Below are 16,798 nucleotides of genomic sequence, written 5' to 3'. Positions count from 1 at the left end.
TGTGAGAGAACTCAACGTGCATGTGGACAGAAAAAATTTAGTTTTAGTGACAAAATAGAAAAGGTTAAAGTAAGAGAGAAAAATAAGAAAACATTGGGGGCTGCAACTTAAAAAAAAAAGCATAGACCAGAAATAATGACCAAAACCAAGCCAAGATAATTTTTAGATGTTACACTACTGTGTGTTTGTGTGCATGTTACAATGTACGGGTGAAGGCTCCCTGTGTCATTTTTGTACTGTGCACTAGTACTGTGTACTGCTTTGTCTATTAGTGACTCATAGGCAGACCAGTTCAGATGAGATAGATGACATCTCAGTTTAGGTCCTGTCACTTGTAAGGCAATGAACTTGACTTGAAAAGTAGGGAAATTCAGTTGGTGAGTAATACACCATAATGAGCAGATCAATAATAATTATGGAGCCTTCGAGTCTAACAAAAGATAGCACTGTGCGCATACGATGGCTTGTGGCCTGTGTAAGCGCTGTTATTTCCAAGGGATTTCCTTATGCATTTATGTTAGTGTGTATATAAGTAAGTGTACAGTGTAATGTAGTAGTTCATGTAGTGTTTAGCACATGGAGCCTAAAACTACTTAATTGTCATTTTCAGTATATTTCTTTATTTAAATAAATCTAGCTCCTGTAGTATTGAGTATAGATTGTTTAACCTCCTCCATAGACTGGACAGCTTCTAGTCTGTTCTTGCCTGTGGTTGGCTGCCCTACAAAATATTAATGAAGCTACTGAGGAGATGAGGCTACCACACAAAGCGCTAAAGTGAGAGAAACAAGTGGTTAGATTTCCCATGCTGTACCCCAGCTTGTCCAAATAGGCACCATAAAATGCCGCCTTTAAACAAATTAAATTTCTCTACCACCAAATTAAGAAGGGATGGGTGAAAGTTAGGCTTACCCACAAACAACAAAGAATCTTCACATGCAAAATTACCTCACATCTAGCAGCTATTTATTACTCAAATTGGTTTAAGTGTGCTGTGTTGTAATGAAGCCTCGCTTGATTTTAATTGTTCATCTAGTGCTTGTAATCACATAATATACAGTATGTCAGAGGTTTGGGCAAAAGTGTTGGAGCATGATCGTTACAGTGAAAAAAACGTATGTGTCTGACCAGAGGCCTGTCATTTCACCTCATGAGTCGGCCTTATTGCATGTATACCTCAAGGTGTGTGTTGTTTATTATAACCACTTCTCACCACCCACCAAGATTGGAGGCTTGTTTATGCGGCTATCACCATGTGATTCTGCATCAGACTTTGGGAGAAACCTGTAATACTTTGTCTTCCTGCCATGCTAAGTGCTGTATTCAGGGGCCTGGGAAACATTTCTCAACAAAGACAAGCAGACATGGCCAATTATTTGCATGTTAGGTTTTCTAGACTAATAACTCAAGATCAGAAACTTTGCTGTGATTCCAAAGTTGTTAGAAACTGACCTCAGTACATCCGTAAAAAAGCAGACAGGTATAACATTATAAAACAATCACTATGAATGTAGAAAATTGCTGATATTATAGTGCATGATTGGCATTCAGAAGTCAAAGCATGTACAGAAAGTATACATACTTAAGCTTCAGTATGTTGGTTTTGAGGCTATACTGTATATGCAAAAATCAACTACACTTTGCAGTTTTTGAAAAAGTAGAATGCTCACACTTCATCTGGATAGAAGGCAGTATGAGCTTTTATGTTAGTCTTTTAAAACCTAAGCAGAACCTAGTTTAGTGCCAAAACCTATATGTAAGATACTGTCACATGATGAAAACAAGACAAGAGCTTGCATTGCCTGATAAATTAACCTTTTCCGCTTGTCCCTTTTTTTCTGTGTTCTTTCTATGTGTTCCTGTTTTTGTGTTTCAGAGTATTACTGTATGTTTGTGTGCACACTTCCCTAATTGCATTAAGAGGATGACGCACTTTCTTACTCTGTTTAAGCTCACTTTAATTGCCTCTGAATGGTGCGCAAGGGAAGCAGGGACTGACGGCACAATGTGGACATGCAATTAGCTATCTTTCATAAGACGCTCCAGGGAAAAAGAGAGGGCTCCAATTCATAAAGGAATTTCACACACAAGGCAACAAATGCTATTTTGTGTCACTGCTGTGGTGGCATCTTGATGGAATGGCATTTCATTCATTAAAGGATCAGACATTGAGGGAAAGCAAGACAGAGAGATCCAGTCAAAGAGAAAGAAGGACCGTGATAAAAGCACAGTGGTAGCAGGAGACACCAAGATATAGGTGAGGTGCAAATAAAAAATGAGAAGAGAAAGACAGGAAGAGTTAGCGAGATAGGAGAAGGAGTGAGAAAAGAGTGATCGAGGTAGATCGCACTGGAGATGCAGGGAAATATGTGTGCCCTGGTGAATTTTCACCTCAGTTTGGAAAGAGTGCACCACTGATGGCTCAGTGACAAAAATAAACCCGCCGGCCTGTGCTGTAGTTTAAAATTACAGGCACATTCATTTTACATATTCTATGTAGCCTAACATATCAAGTGGAATGAGAGGGAGGTGCCAAATGTTTTTTTTAAAGCATAGGAGTCAAATATTCAGGATGCTGCCAAAAATTATTTTGAAGGTGAATGTTTTGCTGTTGATGCAGAACACTGTTGCAAGAACACTGCAACTGCTTCCTGGTTTTCCTCAATCGGAAGTTAAATCAGAGGAGAAGTAATGTGACCCCTTTGTCTTATTCTAACATCAACTTTTCACGTGCCTTCACTGATCATTATTATGGGTGTGCTGCCCATAAAACTGTTATACTTCATAAATATTCATTTCTCTCCATCATTTTTTAGATATGTTTGATGTAGATTGACAATAATATTGTAAGTAGCTCTTAAAACGTGATATCAGTTTACGGTCCTTTATCTAGAGTGGGACAGGCTGGACATGCATTTTTCATGTGTCTGAATTTATAAGTGTAAGGCATTAAGTAAATGACGTCATACATTAGGTTAATGGCATTGTTGTGACACGTATCAGAGGCTTTTAATGCCGTACAATGCAATAGGTAGCTCGAACAGCACTACCGATGCTCTCCGTCTCCACCAGCTGCCCCTTCATTTCCTTCTCCTTCCTTCCTCTCCTTGTACTCATTTTTCTATGCTTTTTCCCCTTTTTCATTTTCTATGCCCCCCCACCCCCACCCCTTCCCCCATCTTGGACAATCTCTCTCTGTCTCTTGCTGTCTCTCCTGTTCATCCTCTCTCTGTCTCTCTCATCCCAACTCCATTCTCCCTATCCCTCCCTCCACTCTTCTTCATTTAATAGTGGACCTCAGAGTGGTTGCCATGTCGACCAGCCGGCATATTACCATGGCAACCAGTCTGAGCGAGGCGAGGCTGCTGATTAGGGAGAGATGTGTAGTGTAGCCTGGCCAGCGGAGGGTGGGGAGGAAAAGGGGGAAATGGTGTTGGGGTGCTTGGGGGGGGTTGTATATTATAGGTCTGAACATTTGTGTGTGTGTGTGTGTGTGTGTGTGTGTGTGTGTGTGTGTGTGTGTGTGTGCATTTCAAAAAAGAATTTGTAGAGACTGGTCAGCTCTCTAATAGGAAGCCAAAGGACATTTTACTTTGGATTTCAGATTACACTGGTACCTGCAGCCATGTACTGTCTAGATGTGTCTGACAGTCTTTTGCTTTCTTTAAAAGAAATAAGAATCTTTTAACGTCTCACTGTGCTAACCATTATCACATAGGCTTTTTATGTACAGTGCCTGATTCTCTTAGCTGGAGCAGACTTATGGAAAAATTCTCCTAAAGAGATTAATGATGATAAACAGTACATTTCCATGTGTATTATACAGGAGTTAACACCTGAACGTTTCCCTCAAGGCTCACAGTGCTGAACTACTTTGTTTTGGTGGCATATAGGCAAACCTGAGCCAGGATGGGAACGGTGCTCTTCTTGTATTTGGGCAGAATCATATCTAGTGTTATGACATGTGAGGGACGGAGCAGGCAAAGGTTTTAAAAAGCTGCATCCTCCTCCAAGAACACTAATGAACGCTGTAGAGGATGCCTCAGACCTCCCAGATCCATCAGAGAAACTAATTACAAGATCCAATTAAAGAGAGAGAGGGAGAAGAAGGGGAAGAGAGAAAAAGAGAGAGAGAGAGAAAGAGAGAGAGAGAAGACGCGGGTGGGGGGTGGGGTTCTCCGTGTACCGTTGACCCAGCCAAGCCGTCAGCTCATTCAAGACAGTAATTATAGCTTATTTATTATTCATCCTTGAGCTAAATAAGAGCGTGACATTTCAATAACAATAATAGGGGCAGAAAAAAAGGCATCACAAACTACAGACTTATTAATTGCAGTGCTCAGAGATTAAACGACTGGAAAAATGTTGTTATTTACTTATTCATAACATCTAGACCAACCGTAAGAGCAGAGCAATGCACTTCACTGAAAATGAGTCTAAAGGGTTCTCTCATGAGATCTCCCTCGTAGACATAATCCTCGACAAACCCAGGATGCCATGCTTCCCGTAACAAGTGTTTTTGGGCAAGGACTTAACGACTTTCTCTCACTGTTTTTATTGTGACTATGTCTCATTAGAGTGAGTGGTGCAATATAGTGTGTGCGCTTAAATTTCCAACAGAGTTTAAAATCTCTGGCTTTTAGCTCACAATCAAATCATTTATTGAGGTAGTAATTCAAAAAAACATGCCTAACATTACATCCTAACAATTTTTTTTCTTAATATTGTGATTTGTAATCAGTTTATCCAGCTTGCATAAGGCCTATACTCCTCATCCTCTCATCCTCCTTTCCTTTCCTCACACTTTCCCACCTCTCCTTCACCTAAGCTCAACTCTGAGGCACCTCATTAAGACTGCTAGCTCTTGGCCTCATTGGCCATGGCAGAGGTGAAGAATATCACATAATCATGAAGTGGAGATGGCATTACACTCATCACAAATTATAGATGAGTTTTATTGTGTGGCGGCAGGCCTGGCAGACTAGTGCTTAACTTAAGTGACTGTTATAGGGGGGTCTATAGGCCCCCATCTCCCCTTTGAAACCGTCCCCATCCCTCCAAAAGGGCGTAACATTTATTGAGGCGGTCTGTACTAACTTTAGGCATTTATGTATGGTATCACACACTGTATGAATAGTTTTCCTCTATTTTTTCCTGGAAATGGTGTTACCTTACAGAGTCTTAGCCAAATCAGAAAACAGCAGTGGGGTACTACATTACCCCTAATACTTATTTGTACAAGATAAGGTGTTTACCCAAATCAAATTATATGAATGGCACTTTCTGCTCATTAAACATAGGTATCGGTATATTAAAATGCATTACAGAGGGTATTGGCAAGACTCAAGCCAGTAAAAGTCCATAAACAAAACCCACGACAGCTGTAATTGATTGGTTGTTGAATACCTATATCTGCCTTTGAATGTATTTGATCAAACAGAGAAGACTTTGTTGTCTTCTGTCATTTACCTGCCAGGCACTAAGAATAACTGTTTTTGATCATACAATTCTTATGTTAGGTCTCATGAATCCTCCATTATGGCACTGAGCTGAGAAACAAAAAAAAAAAATAGAAAAAAAAATGAAGACAAACAGCAATCTGTGATTTGCCTTTGATTTTATCCATTTGCATTTATGTGTTCATCCAAGCCAGTCAAGAAGTCCTTTAGCTCCACCACTAACAGAGTAATGTATAGTAGTACAATGCAACATAAGCCTTGTGATGTGTCATTGGGCAACAATAAACTGTACCGCACCTTGCTTCCTTTTCCTCTTAATGCCTTTGTCCTTGAATCTGAAAAGATCCTCGTTAATGTACTTCTATTAGGCGAGTCAAGCAGCCACACACTTCAGACAGTGTAAATGAATAGTCAATATTTGGAGATATGGTGAAGGCATGTTAAGAGACAAGTTTATCTGTGTAAATTGGTGTTTTTTTTGGTTATTTTTCTTAGAATATTTCATCTCATGATATACGAGAATGTGCAGCTATGGTGTGTTCCTTATGTTTTGCCTAAGTGCAGTTACACACATGCTTGAACATACATACATACCGACAGGCAGAAACCTTGACCTTGCAGAACTGAAAGAAGGGAATAGCAACCCAGTGACCTATGGAGGATTGGGGGGGGGGGTTCATTCAGAGGGCTGGAAAGCTTCATCTCTCCCTCTCCCTGTGATTTTCCTCCTCTACTGCTTTCAATTCTAGCCGTGCAGACTCTTCATATACTCCCTGTGCCTGACTATAACAGGAGGGGGGAGGTTGTACCACTTATCAGCTGTTACGGGACATGTCCTCAGACAGAGCCATTGATTTTATTGATTGATTCATTTGCAGTTTTTCCCATACAGTTGTCACGGGTGCTGAGCTTATATGCAGAGTTATGGAATTTGGTTGATGGGCTTGGTGGGACCAGGGGAGGGTCATTGTTTTGACTAGGGTACAGAAATGGAAATGTTCAGAAAGGCCAGCATCAGATATTTCTATTCCCGCTCTGAAATATTTTATTGAACAGAAAATTGATTTAAAAAAACAAAAAACAAAATAAGAATGTAGTTATACACAGACATAAAAAAGATATATTCTAATCTACCATGAGTTTCCCTTTCACCTCTTTCTTATGCAAATGGTCTGGAAACTGCGCACCTGATTGCACATGCTAGGCCATACTAACAGGATCACATCTGATACACAGACAAACACATTGCCCTATTGCTCTCTCAGCACACTCATACAAACACATACACACTGACCAGATCACACCCCCTCGGGGCTGTGGGGCAGTGCTTGAGCGATGTCTCCCCAGGGGGCTGATATTTTATAGTTTGTGTCCATCAGTGCTGTAGCCCGGGGCGCCAGGGTTGACAGTAAGTGCTCTCAACACCGGTGACACTGATTCATCTGAGCTATGACACAGATGAGAGAGAAGGGGGGCGGGGGAGGGAACACTAGAAAAGAAGTATAAAACACCTAGAGACCAGGTTAGGCTCAAGTGTTTTGTTTGAGCTACCAGGTCCTTACGTTCTGAATTAGTACAATGCATATACTGTATACCTACGCATATTTCATGTTATATTATTGAACACCAAATTGTCTTCTTTCTAATGATGGTTGGTACGTATAGGTTTATGGATGTTCACCATAACACACAGGGCTGTACTATGATATGGCGATCTAATATGGGCTACACTGGGCTAGACTAGAGAGATTGGCTTGAGGAAGGGACTCCAATCTAACATGGCATTTCAATTTCTCATTCCCCCTCATGGCTGTGCTGTGCACTGCTGCACCTCTTCTACATATATATAGGGAGGACGCCTCTGAACCCCAGCCTTCTGGATGCGCATACTAAGCAATCAATGTGTCACCTCTTCCTGACAATCCTATTTTTTTTCATATGGGGGCCATGCTCATTTTTTCTTGTCAGCAGAAGGTAATTTGCTGTATTGTGATTCAGTCCTAAAACTTGGTGACGAGGTGTCTGATAAGTCGATACCTCCCCTCTGTCTCCCCCACTCCCTCACAGCCCCCCCTCCTGCATCACCCACAATATGGAAAAAACGAAGGAAGCACCCCAACCCCCATCCTATCTACACCCAACTGCACCCCACCACCCCTGTCCCTTCTTTCCACACCAAGCCCAACATAGTTGTATCTGAGGCGGGCTGCTAAATTAGATAAGCGGGGCTGTGGCGCAGCGCCCCTGATTAATAAAAGATGCAGTGCTCCCTGGGGATGGTCCCTCTGAGGGCCGAGCAGAATCTACCCACAGACAATGGAGTTTGCTGGCACACATTGAACAGGAAATGGAGAGAATGAACCAATCATGGAAATATAACATTTAAAGCAGAGCTATCCTGTGACCCTCTCTAACATTATGCATGCATCATAATAGATAATAACTAATGCTGGTAGTGAAAAAAGAACAAAAATATTAATATATTCATTTATTTAGTAAGCATATCCTGCTATTAACATATGTTGGATAGAACTGCCGATTTCCTGCTGTTTTATGACATTCAGGAAAGCATTTGCAAGTCCTTCAGCACAACTACTGCAAATTCATGGTCAGTTTCACTTTTGCCCCTAACAGTGCACATTTAACATATTAGTTATTATGCATTTTGTCTGTTGTTAAAGCAGCTAAAACTACAAAATCTTAGAAACCTTAGAAATTGCCATCATTTGGTTTCTGACACTCAAACCATTGAATTTTGAGAATAAAAATCCTTGATGATAAATTATTTTAGAATTGACAACTTGAAACAATCCAAGCTTTATACAATTAGAGCAATTTGTTATTGGAAGTAATTTTTTAATTTTTTTTTATTCAGAATAAAACAAAAGTCTAAAAAAGACCACTGCAGTATGTTTTAAACAGATTTCACCAAGTCTTGTTTTTAATCCAGGGTGCTTATCAATGTGTTTCAGTATAACAGTTTAGTGTATTCAAACGGAATAATCACACTCAAATGTTGTTTTTATATGTACCTATTTTATATAGGGCTTTTGTTTCGTGAACATTTGTATACATTTAATGTTGTTTACCACTGTTAAGAGTAGCCAGAGAAATCACAAGATGGAAGATAGTCTGTAGCTGTTGTCATATTTACTGTTCAGGTTCATTGGAACTGCAAATATGGACAAGGAGCCTGACACATACTGTGTGGGGCTGTCAGCAAAGCTTGTGTTGTGTTCAGTAATTTTGAATCTTGAATATCTCATGCTCATATTTAGTTAGTAAGTAAGTAATGATTTCATGGCAATGGAATGGTAAAATAAAAAAAAAAACGGCATGCAATAGTTTGAACTTGACCGAAATGATTATATTTACATTTCAACTAAAATTTCTAATTCAGTTTTCTCGAATCAAATTTAGATTTCTCAGTTTATACTGAACTGTCAGAGACACATATTGAGGGATTTGAGAATGCAGACGAGCACAAGTTACTTGAGCTGCTAGGCCTCAAGCTAGCAGGCGACTTATTAGTAATGGAACATGTTCTTGTTTTTGTTTTGATTGTGCAGTGTTTACGTGAGGATTCTCCCAGGCTGGCCCACTCTGGTTGTTCAATGGATATTCATAGAGTATATTTTGAAAATTTGCTATTTTAAAGGAATATTTGTGGACTACTACTATAACACATATTTTCCATGGCATAGCTGAATAGCTGATATTAGGTCTGCCCTTGATTATCTATATTTTCCTAAGAAATACTGATAAATGGGTACTACCAACTACCAAACATGAGACAAAGAACAACTATTTTAACTTCTTGTTTTTGGCAGTTCCGGAATTAATATTTAGCTTGTGCTTTTCCCCACAAAACTGTTCTCTTCTAACTGTTTACATTGGGTGTAAGTTAAAAATGATGTTCTTTTAGTTGTCATTCTTTTTTAAATAAATTCATTTAGTGGGTCGGTATAAGCATGCTCATTTGAAATGCATTTCAGACACAGTTATTAATGTCTTTCTGTAGTAGACCTACATATGCTATTAAAATACAGCTGCGATTGAACATGATACATTAAATGTTGTTTTGGAAAGATTCATTGTGAATGTTCCAGCTATCTGGAACTGTATATAACAGATTATTCATTTAAGTACGGACAAAGTAATGCAAAAGCATCCACTGAAACCTGCTTGCCCAATGCCGAAAGACAGGTTTAGTCGGCAAACACAAAGCTACATCAGCACTGAACACTCAACATGAATCCATTTACACGTTGCCTCGTATGTGCGCATGTGCAGTCATGCAGCCACACGGCTTTAGCAGACATGTTTTTCCTCTACTCTGTGTTGGTGGTGTGTGATTGGATGAAGGATCATGAACACTAAAGAATTTATCTTTAAATACCCCCGCCCCCGTCCTCCACCGCCACACCTGTCGCTACTGAACAGACGCTTCTAATTTTCTGCAAGATAATGGTAGTCATATTGAGATGAAAAAGGTCAGGGGTTGGCTTGTGAAGTTCTGATTGGTTCGGAGCTTCATGCTGCCCCTAGAGATAAAATGGAAAGTGATATTTCATTTATAGCACCACCCTTCTAGACTGCACAGCAATTTTAGCTGATAGTTCCATGAGGAGGCCCAGTTCTGCAATGATTAGAGTGCATCTAGCAGTCAAACACTAAACACAAAAATGTCTACCATGATGTCTTGCATCAGCAGTTTTTTGCTGTTCTTTTTTATGATCAAAGGCTGTATAGTTTTCCACATGCTGTTTTTAATATTTAGTGATTCAAATGTTCTCCCAACCCCCTCCAACCAGCAGAGATTGATGGGTTTTGTTTATGCATATGTATAAGATGTGCATATGTTGCTGAACCTGCCTTTGACCTTCATCTGCTCACATGTATTCAGTGAGCTACTGTTGTAACACTCTGCATTGTAGTGTTTTAAAAGAAAAATATTTCTTGTTCAAGTACACACTGTTAGTTATAACACACAATGCACTGATTCTCCTCAATTCTCAAGCCTCCATATATTATTATTCAAAAAGTGCAGTTGTGCTTTATTCTGTGTTCATGCTTCAATAGAGATGTGGGGTGATGTCGCTAAAATGGAGTGGATGAACCTATGCTGACTTTTTAATTTTTTTTTTCTACCAACCTTCTATGGTAGCCTGGTGTTGTTCATTGAATGTTATATTTCATTCATGCTTTGACGACAGTAGTTGGACGATCACCACTTACCAGCATGTGAATGTATTGAGGACCAAACTATGGCTGACGCATGTGACATTGACCAAAGAGCCTGCTGACTGAGTGCACACAGCCTAGAGGATGCATATAATCATATAACCAAAGGACCGAAACATTACTGAAACCATTACGCATCAACGAAAAATAAATCAATGAAACTCTAATCACACAAGCTCTGTCTCTTAATAGAGGTCCCTCTGACACTAATTTATGACATAACTTGCACATTCATATCATGTGTTATATTATGTAAATTCCCAAAAGCATTACGGACCAACAACAGTAGAGAAACAAGCATTTGTCTTGCATTTTTTTTTGTTTCGTTTTACCCCACTTGGTAGCTTTTGCATAATCTCGTTGGCCTGGTTTCTACATTGTTTTTTTTTTTTTTTTGTTGTTTTTTTTAAATCCAGCCTGAGGGCCAAATGCATCACATATTATGCAGTGACCCAAACTGCATTTCCCAAAGACTAGTCCAGCTAGTGGGAGTGGCCTGAGCTTGTTGCAGAGGCTGCCCTTTAAGGTCATTACAATGGTCATGTGATAGGCCAGCGGAGCCCCCTGGGCCATATGACAAACTGAGCTGCCAGGCTGAGGTGTGTGTCAGGGGTGTTTTTCCACAAAGCATTCTATAAAAGTGTAACTGGGCTGTATTTGCCCTTTCCTCCTGCTATGCGTTCAGCCAACAGGCCCCTGAAGATCTCTTAAAAAGTGCTGATCCACAGAGCTGGGCTGGTGCTCTTGTAATCCTTCTAGCTACGCTCCCCCCACAATCCCACCATCTGTACCTCCTGCTTCCTTCCTCACATTCCCTCACTGTCTCCTGCTGATGCATTGCTCTGATGTGAGCGACAAGGTGATGGGATGAAAGGGCTTGTTTGGGCCCCAAGCTAATTACCACACATTAGAGCATGACTAAATAAATCTTAAGTGCTGCTAATTGCTTGGCAGTGAAAACAATAACTGTAGCACTTGCCCAGAGGCTCTGGGGTAGTGAGGGGCTGGGGCACTGGGGACCAGGGGCCCTGGCACTGGGCCAACCGAAGACACCAGCATCATCAGTCAACTCCCTCACCCCCACTGCCTTCATGTTAAAGTCACACACCACTTGGCACTGTCACTACATGCACCATATGCCCCACACCCACCACATCCACCACCCAGTCCCTAACACTCCCTGCAGCCCTCACCAGCAAAGAATAAGCCATACATGACAGGCACAGACAAGCTCAGTCTGTCTGTAGAGCCATCATACATCACTGCATTAATAAACATGAATTAGTAATTGCACAATTAGATGGGGTTGTTCTGACATTTGCTAGTACGATAATGGTGTTCTCCTCTATAACCCCCTTTGGTCTGTGGTGGAGCGTCATCAGACATCAGATCTTTGGATGTGAGGGCTTGAAAGGGGTAGAGATGTCCTGCGCATTATGTGTATTGTTAATAATTTAAAAACAGATCAAGGGATCTGCATCAAAATTGTTTGTTTATATTTTACTTATATGGATAAAATTAATATTCATCAATATATGGTTATCAGATTTTTTTAAACTCCCTAATATTGATATCAGTATAGGCCTCAAAATGCAGTATTGCTTTGGTTTTACTCTGTACATATGTATGTAGATGTGTGTATGTCATGTCATGTGTGTGTTTGTTTCCCTCTTAGGTTGCATTGGGCTGTGTGTGGAGAAGAGGTTTGAACAGCCTGTGCTGCCTACCAGATCTCCTGTGGCCCAAAGGTATGTTCAACGCAGCCACACTATCAAAGCCTTCCACTCTGCCACAGCAGGCACCAAAGATGAGTTCCATGAGTGACAGAGGGAATTTCAGCCAATTCATTGCACTTTCCCAACATTATTCGTCAAGCAGCTAGTCAGAGGTGGTATATGTGACCCCACAAAGAGACTCACTGCTGTCACTGCACACCATCATATTCTGTCTGATCTGCATAATGTAAAACTTATATTTTGTTCCACAGCATGACACTGACTGTGGGACAATTTGTTTAGTGAAGAAATGAAGTTCAAATAAATAAACAAACAAATAAGTAAATAAAACTGTAGTTTGAAACTTGAAATTTAGGAACATCGGCATATAAGTGTTGGTCACAAACATGAACCTGAAAAAAGTATACCCTTTAAACCATGCGATTTTTTTTTTCTTTGAAAGTCTTTTGTTTATCCCTTGTTTAGTTTTAATTATTTTCTATAACTTGAAGTTTTATTTCCCAAAAACTGACAGGGATGAATGGCGATGGGATCTCAGTGACACATTTATCCTCTGCCACTTTCTGATCCTCCCTTTTCCCTCCTAAACCAGTGGCCTCTCATTTGTACTGTCACTCTTCTGCAGTGTTTTACAGCTCTCCCAGGGGACTCATGTGCTTTTGTTAGCTTTTCTGTGAACACCCACAGCCTAATTGGTTGATTAGTTCAGGTTGACTGGTTTGTTAATTGAATAGTAATTTAGATTTGATGTGTCTAATGAAGATCCTAATTTATTGTTTGGCACTCATCCAAGGGTTTGTTTTTGAGAGTCGGAATCAAACAAAAGGGATGAAAGGAAACAAGAAAATGATTCAGTGTCTCAGTGCTGCTTTGAGGACACATGACTTTAATCTTTGTGTAAGGTTATAACACTGAGGGATGTTTATCATCCTGAAATTATGCTGATATAGACAATAGGAAGGCACCAATACGAGTTTATTAAAACTGTATTGCCTTGTGGTTATTTGTCCTAACAGGCAAAAACAATTGGCCTATTTTTAATATACATTTTTATTTATTGATCACATATGTTGATTATAAATAATAGACAAAGACCTGGAAAAATTAATTGAAATATGAAAACATTGTAGAGCCAAACTGCTTTTAAAGTGCATAAAGCTCTCTCTTTAAAGGTGCTATATGTAGCAATTCAGTATCCATAAATATATATCACACTAGATGTAATTATTCTATACTGAAAACAGATGAGACTATGGCTGATGAGACTGGTAGCCATATTTAGCCTCTGCGCTGTTTTAAAATGTGACCATTGGCTTGAATTTTGCTTCAGCTGGTTCAGCTGGTTCATTTATGGCACAAACTGCAGAATTGTCCTCAAGAAAACTCAAACCTGTTACTCCACATGGACTCCCTGGATTGTAATCATGTTGTTTCAGCAGTACCTTAACACACCTCTTCCAGAGGAGCCAGCTCTATTGCTTTAATACAGGACTGTTTTCGGTTTGAATCCCTACCTGTATGATAAAAATCTGCATCGTAAGAGTAAATGTTTCTCTTTAATAGATATAATAGTTTTTGTTTAACTCTTCATTCCATTTATATTTGGGTCCCAAGATGATCAGATATTGTAGGCACATTTGTTAATATTGATCCACATGTCAGACCTGTGACCATTTGCTTTTTCTCATGTTTTTCTCTTGTCTATGCAACTCTTTCCACCCTTGAACTGAAGAAGAGCCTTCAACAACTGCTGAATTCATTGTAGTTTACCAGTCAGTGATAAGGAGAAAATAATATTTGCTGTTGATTCACTGACCACATAATATGTGCATTGTGTACATTGAGCAACTTAGAAGCAACCTTGCTGATGTTTATTTACCTGTCACACAACTGAGTCTCCATGGTTACTGTTACCTGTACTGTACCAACACAGCATTTGTCCTACAAGTCGAGCTCAAGTACAGTTAAAGTGCTAACTCTGAGTCAAGAGCTCTGTCCCAATTCCACAGTCCTTCATCTTGAGTATGGCCAGTTTACATTGCAAAAGTGAAAAAAATCAGTACACTGAAACAGCATACATTCATATGTCATACAAGCTATATTTGCCAGATTTCTTTGAATGTGATGAGACAGCTTTTGGATCAAAAAACAAACAACACAGAAATTAAAGTCATTAAAATATTTGGTTAACCTGAGTACTAGTTTTTGTCGAAATTTGAAAATGGAAGGAGAATACCAAAATTACTCTTTAATTGAAGTCTACTGGCAACCATGTTGTATCATTTCCTGTCATTAATTTCTTGTTTACTGACTGTCCAAACACTATACTGTCAGACATACACAGTGCATTCTTATTGTGTTAGTATGCAGTGTAGAACTTGGACACAGCCAAGGATAAGTACTGCCACACACTTAGAGAGATTTGTATTGTGCACCGCACAATAATATTTAATTTCTTTTACAGTTTATTAAAAATAAAGTATGTAGGTGCCTCTTGTCCCTGGTACAGAATGTTCATTCTTTTATTTCAACTTCACATTCACAGAGGACTGAACCTGTAGAGTGGAGGCCTTTTTTGTTGAGTGTTCCCACATCAGAGCTCAGGAACAAAGTGAGTTCAGGAGCATCAAGGTCTTTACCCACAGTTTGTTGGAGGGATTTATCTTCCCTCAAATCCACGATTATGCACAAGGAAGTCACATTTAAATTCAATCAATGGAAACTTGATTTCCCTTTAGTATTGGGGGATGATCCCAAAAGCCCTTTGACTCCTCCTCCAGTGCAGCACCGCTTGGGGCCTTGAATCGAACATTCATTGCTGGTGTTGAGTGGTCCAATCATCATCAGTTGGCCGTCTGTTCAGTAAAATTCCAACAAAATTCAAAATATAATAAAAATTAAATCCAATCCAGTGAATTGTCAAATTGTCAAAAACATCCCAAATTAGCTACATCCACACCAGTTCAAAATAGCAATGATCGGTTATTTGCCAGAGTTTACACTACCTTCTCGCAGCCATTTTCATTTTTGAGTTTGACATCAGAGATGATTATACATTCAAAAGTGCCTTGATCATAAATGTTCCTGTTGCTTCCTCCATGGATTTTTGTATCCAGGATGCAGGCTAATCCATTCCACAGGTACTTGGATTTTCCAGTTTTGATTTTACCGTAACAGCTGAACTCATGAGCGCAGTATGTGCTGGGCCTTCTCTGTCCAACGTTGTCACCAAGGCAAACTGCAAATCTTTGACAGTCCAGTTTTTTTCTAGACAAAACATAAATAAATCAAAATAAAGTAATTAGTAATAAATAAATCAGGCTAATTTTCCTGCTGTGAAGAACATCTCCATCGCCCATCAGCCGCCTCCCCCACCTCCCTACATACTCAGTCCCTTTGAATGTCATGCAGTCATACACACTTATGCACATGCAACAATGTACCTGAAAGTGCTACATAGCAGGCCAAACTAGTGCAGGTATTAGCAATCTCAGGTGAGGGAATCACTCGCTTTCTTGCACGCACACACATTTCTTCGCACTATTTATCCATCTTTCACTTACCCGCATACTTAACGCAGTAGTCATTAGTCGCTCTAACCCTCCCTCCCGTAATGAGAAAGCAATTACCATAGGTTTCTCCCCAATCCCAGTGGCCTGGCAGCGTTGTCCGAAAACCTGCTTCCCCACCTGCCTTCAGCTCTCCGTCTGCTTCTCTCTCAGATTCCCTTCTCTTCCCTTGTACCTCTTCTCCCTTTCACTGTGGCTGCAGACTCCCTCTCTTTCTCCATCCTCTCTGCAGCCTCTCTCTTTCGCTCCTCCCATCTCTGAGCTCTAGGCTGCTCTGGGTTTTAGACGGATCACTCTCACAATGGTTGATCAATACAGGTATTGATCCACTGGCAAAATGTTTATAAAATCATTCTGGGCAGCTGCGGTGCAGCAGGGAGGGGAGGCGGGGCAACGAGAGGGCCAGCATGCCATGCTATTCGCCTACGAGAGAGCCAGCATGGACCTGATTGGTTGTATGTCCGCCCGCCTTGCCAGGAAGAGGGCTGGCATAGTCTGCATTTCTTTGTCATTGTTGCTTGGTACACCACAGCCCTCCCTGGCTTACGCTGCTAAACTTTCCAGACCACCAAAGCAGAGTGCAGCAGTTTATCCTTTTTTGCTGCTGAATGTTGACTGCTGGCCAAGCAGTGGCACCTGCTCCCTCTCCTTCCACATCAGCCAAGAAATTAATTTGCATAAATTAGCAACCTGCAGGCAATCCCAGTCTAATGATCCGCTGTCATTGCATTTCCCATTGCTCCCCTCTCCTATCAAGAAACACTCCTTCTCTTCAGTGCTTCCCTGCTGG

At 40.3% G+C, this 16,798-nt stretch overlaps 1 protein-coding gene across 1 annotated transcript in view; it reads left to right on the top strand.

Moving 5' to 3' along the window:
* zfhx3b (zinc finger homeobox 3b) overlaps nt 1-16,798 on the top strand; it is a 196,118-nt gene that overhangs the window by 7,463 nt on the left and 171,857 nt on the right. Inside the window, exon 2 of the mRNA XM_056382906.1 lies at nt 12,379-12,451. The gene's annotated coding sequence lies outside the window, so the exon portion shown is untranslated. The remainder of the gene's footprint in view (nt 1-12,378; nt 12,452-16,798) is intronic.

The sequence above is a fragment of the Seriola aureovittata genome, chromosome 1 (genome assembly GCF_021018895.1).
Source record: "Seriola aureovittata isolate HTS-2021-v1 ecotype China chromosome 1, ASM2101889v1, whole genome shotgun sequence".
NCBI lineage: Eukaryota > Metazoa > Chordata > Actinopteri > Carangiformes > Carangidae > Seriola > Seriola aureovittata.
The sequence above is the reverse complement of the archived record's forward strand: the minus strand, read 5'-3'. Positions and strand labels throughout refer to the sequence as shown.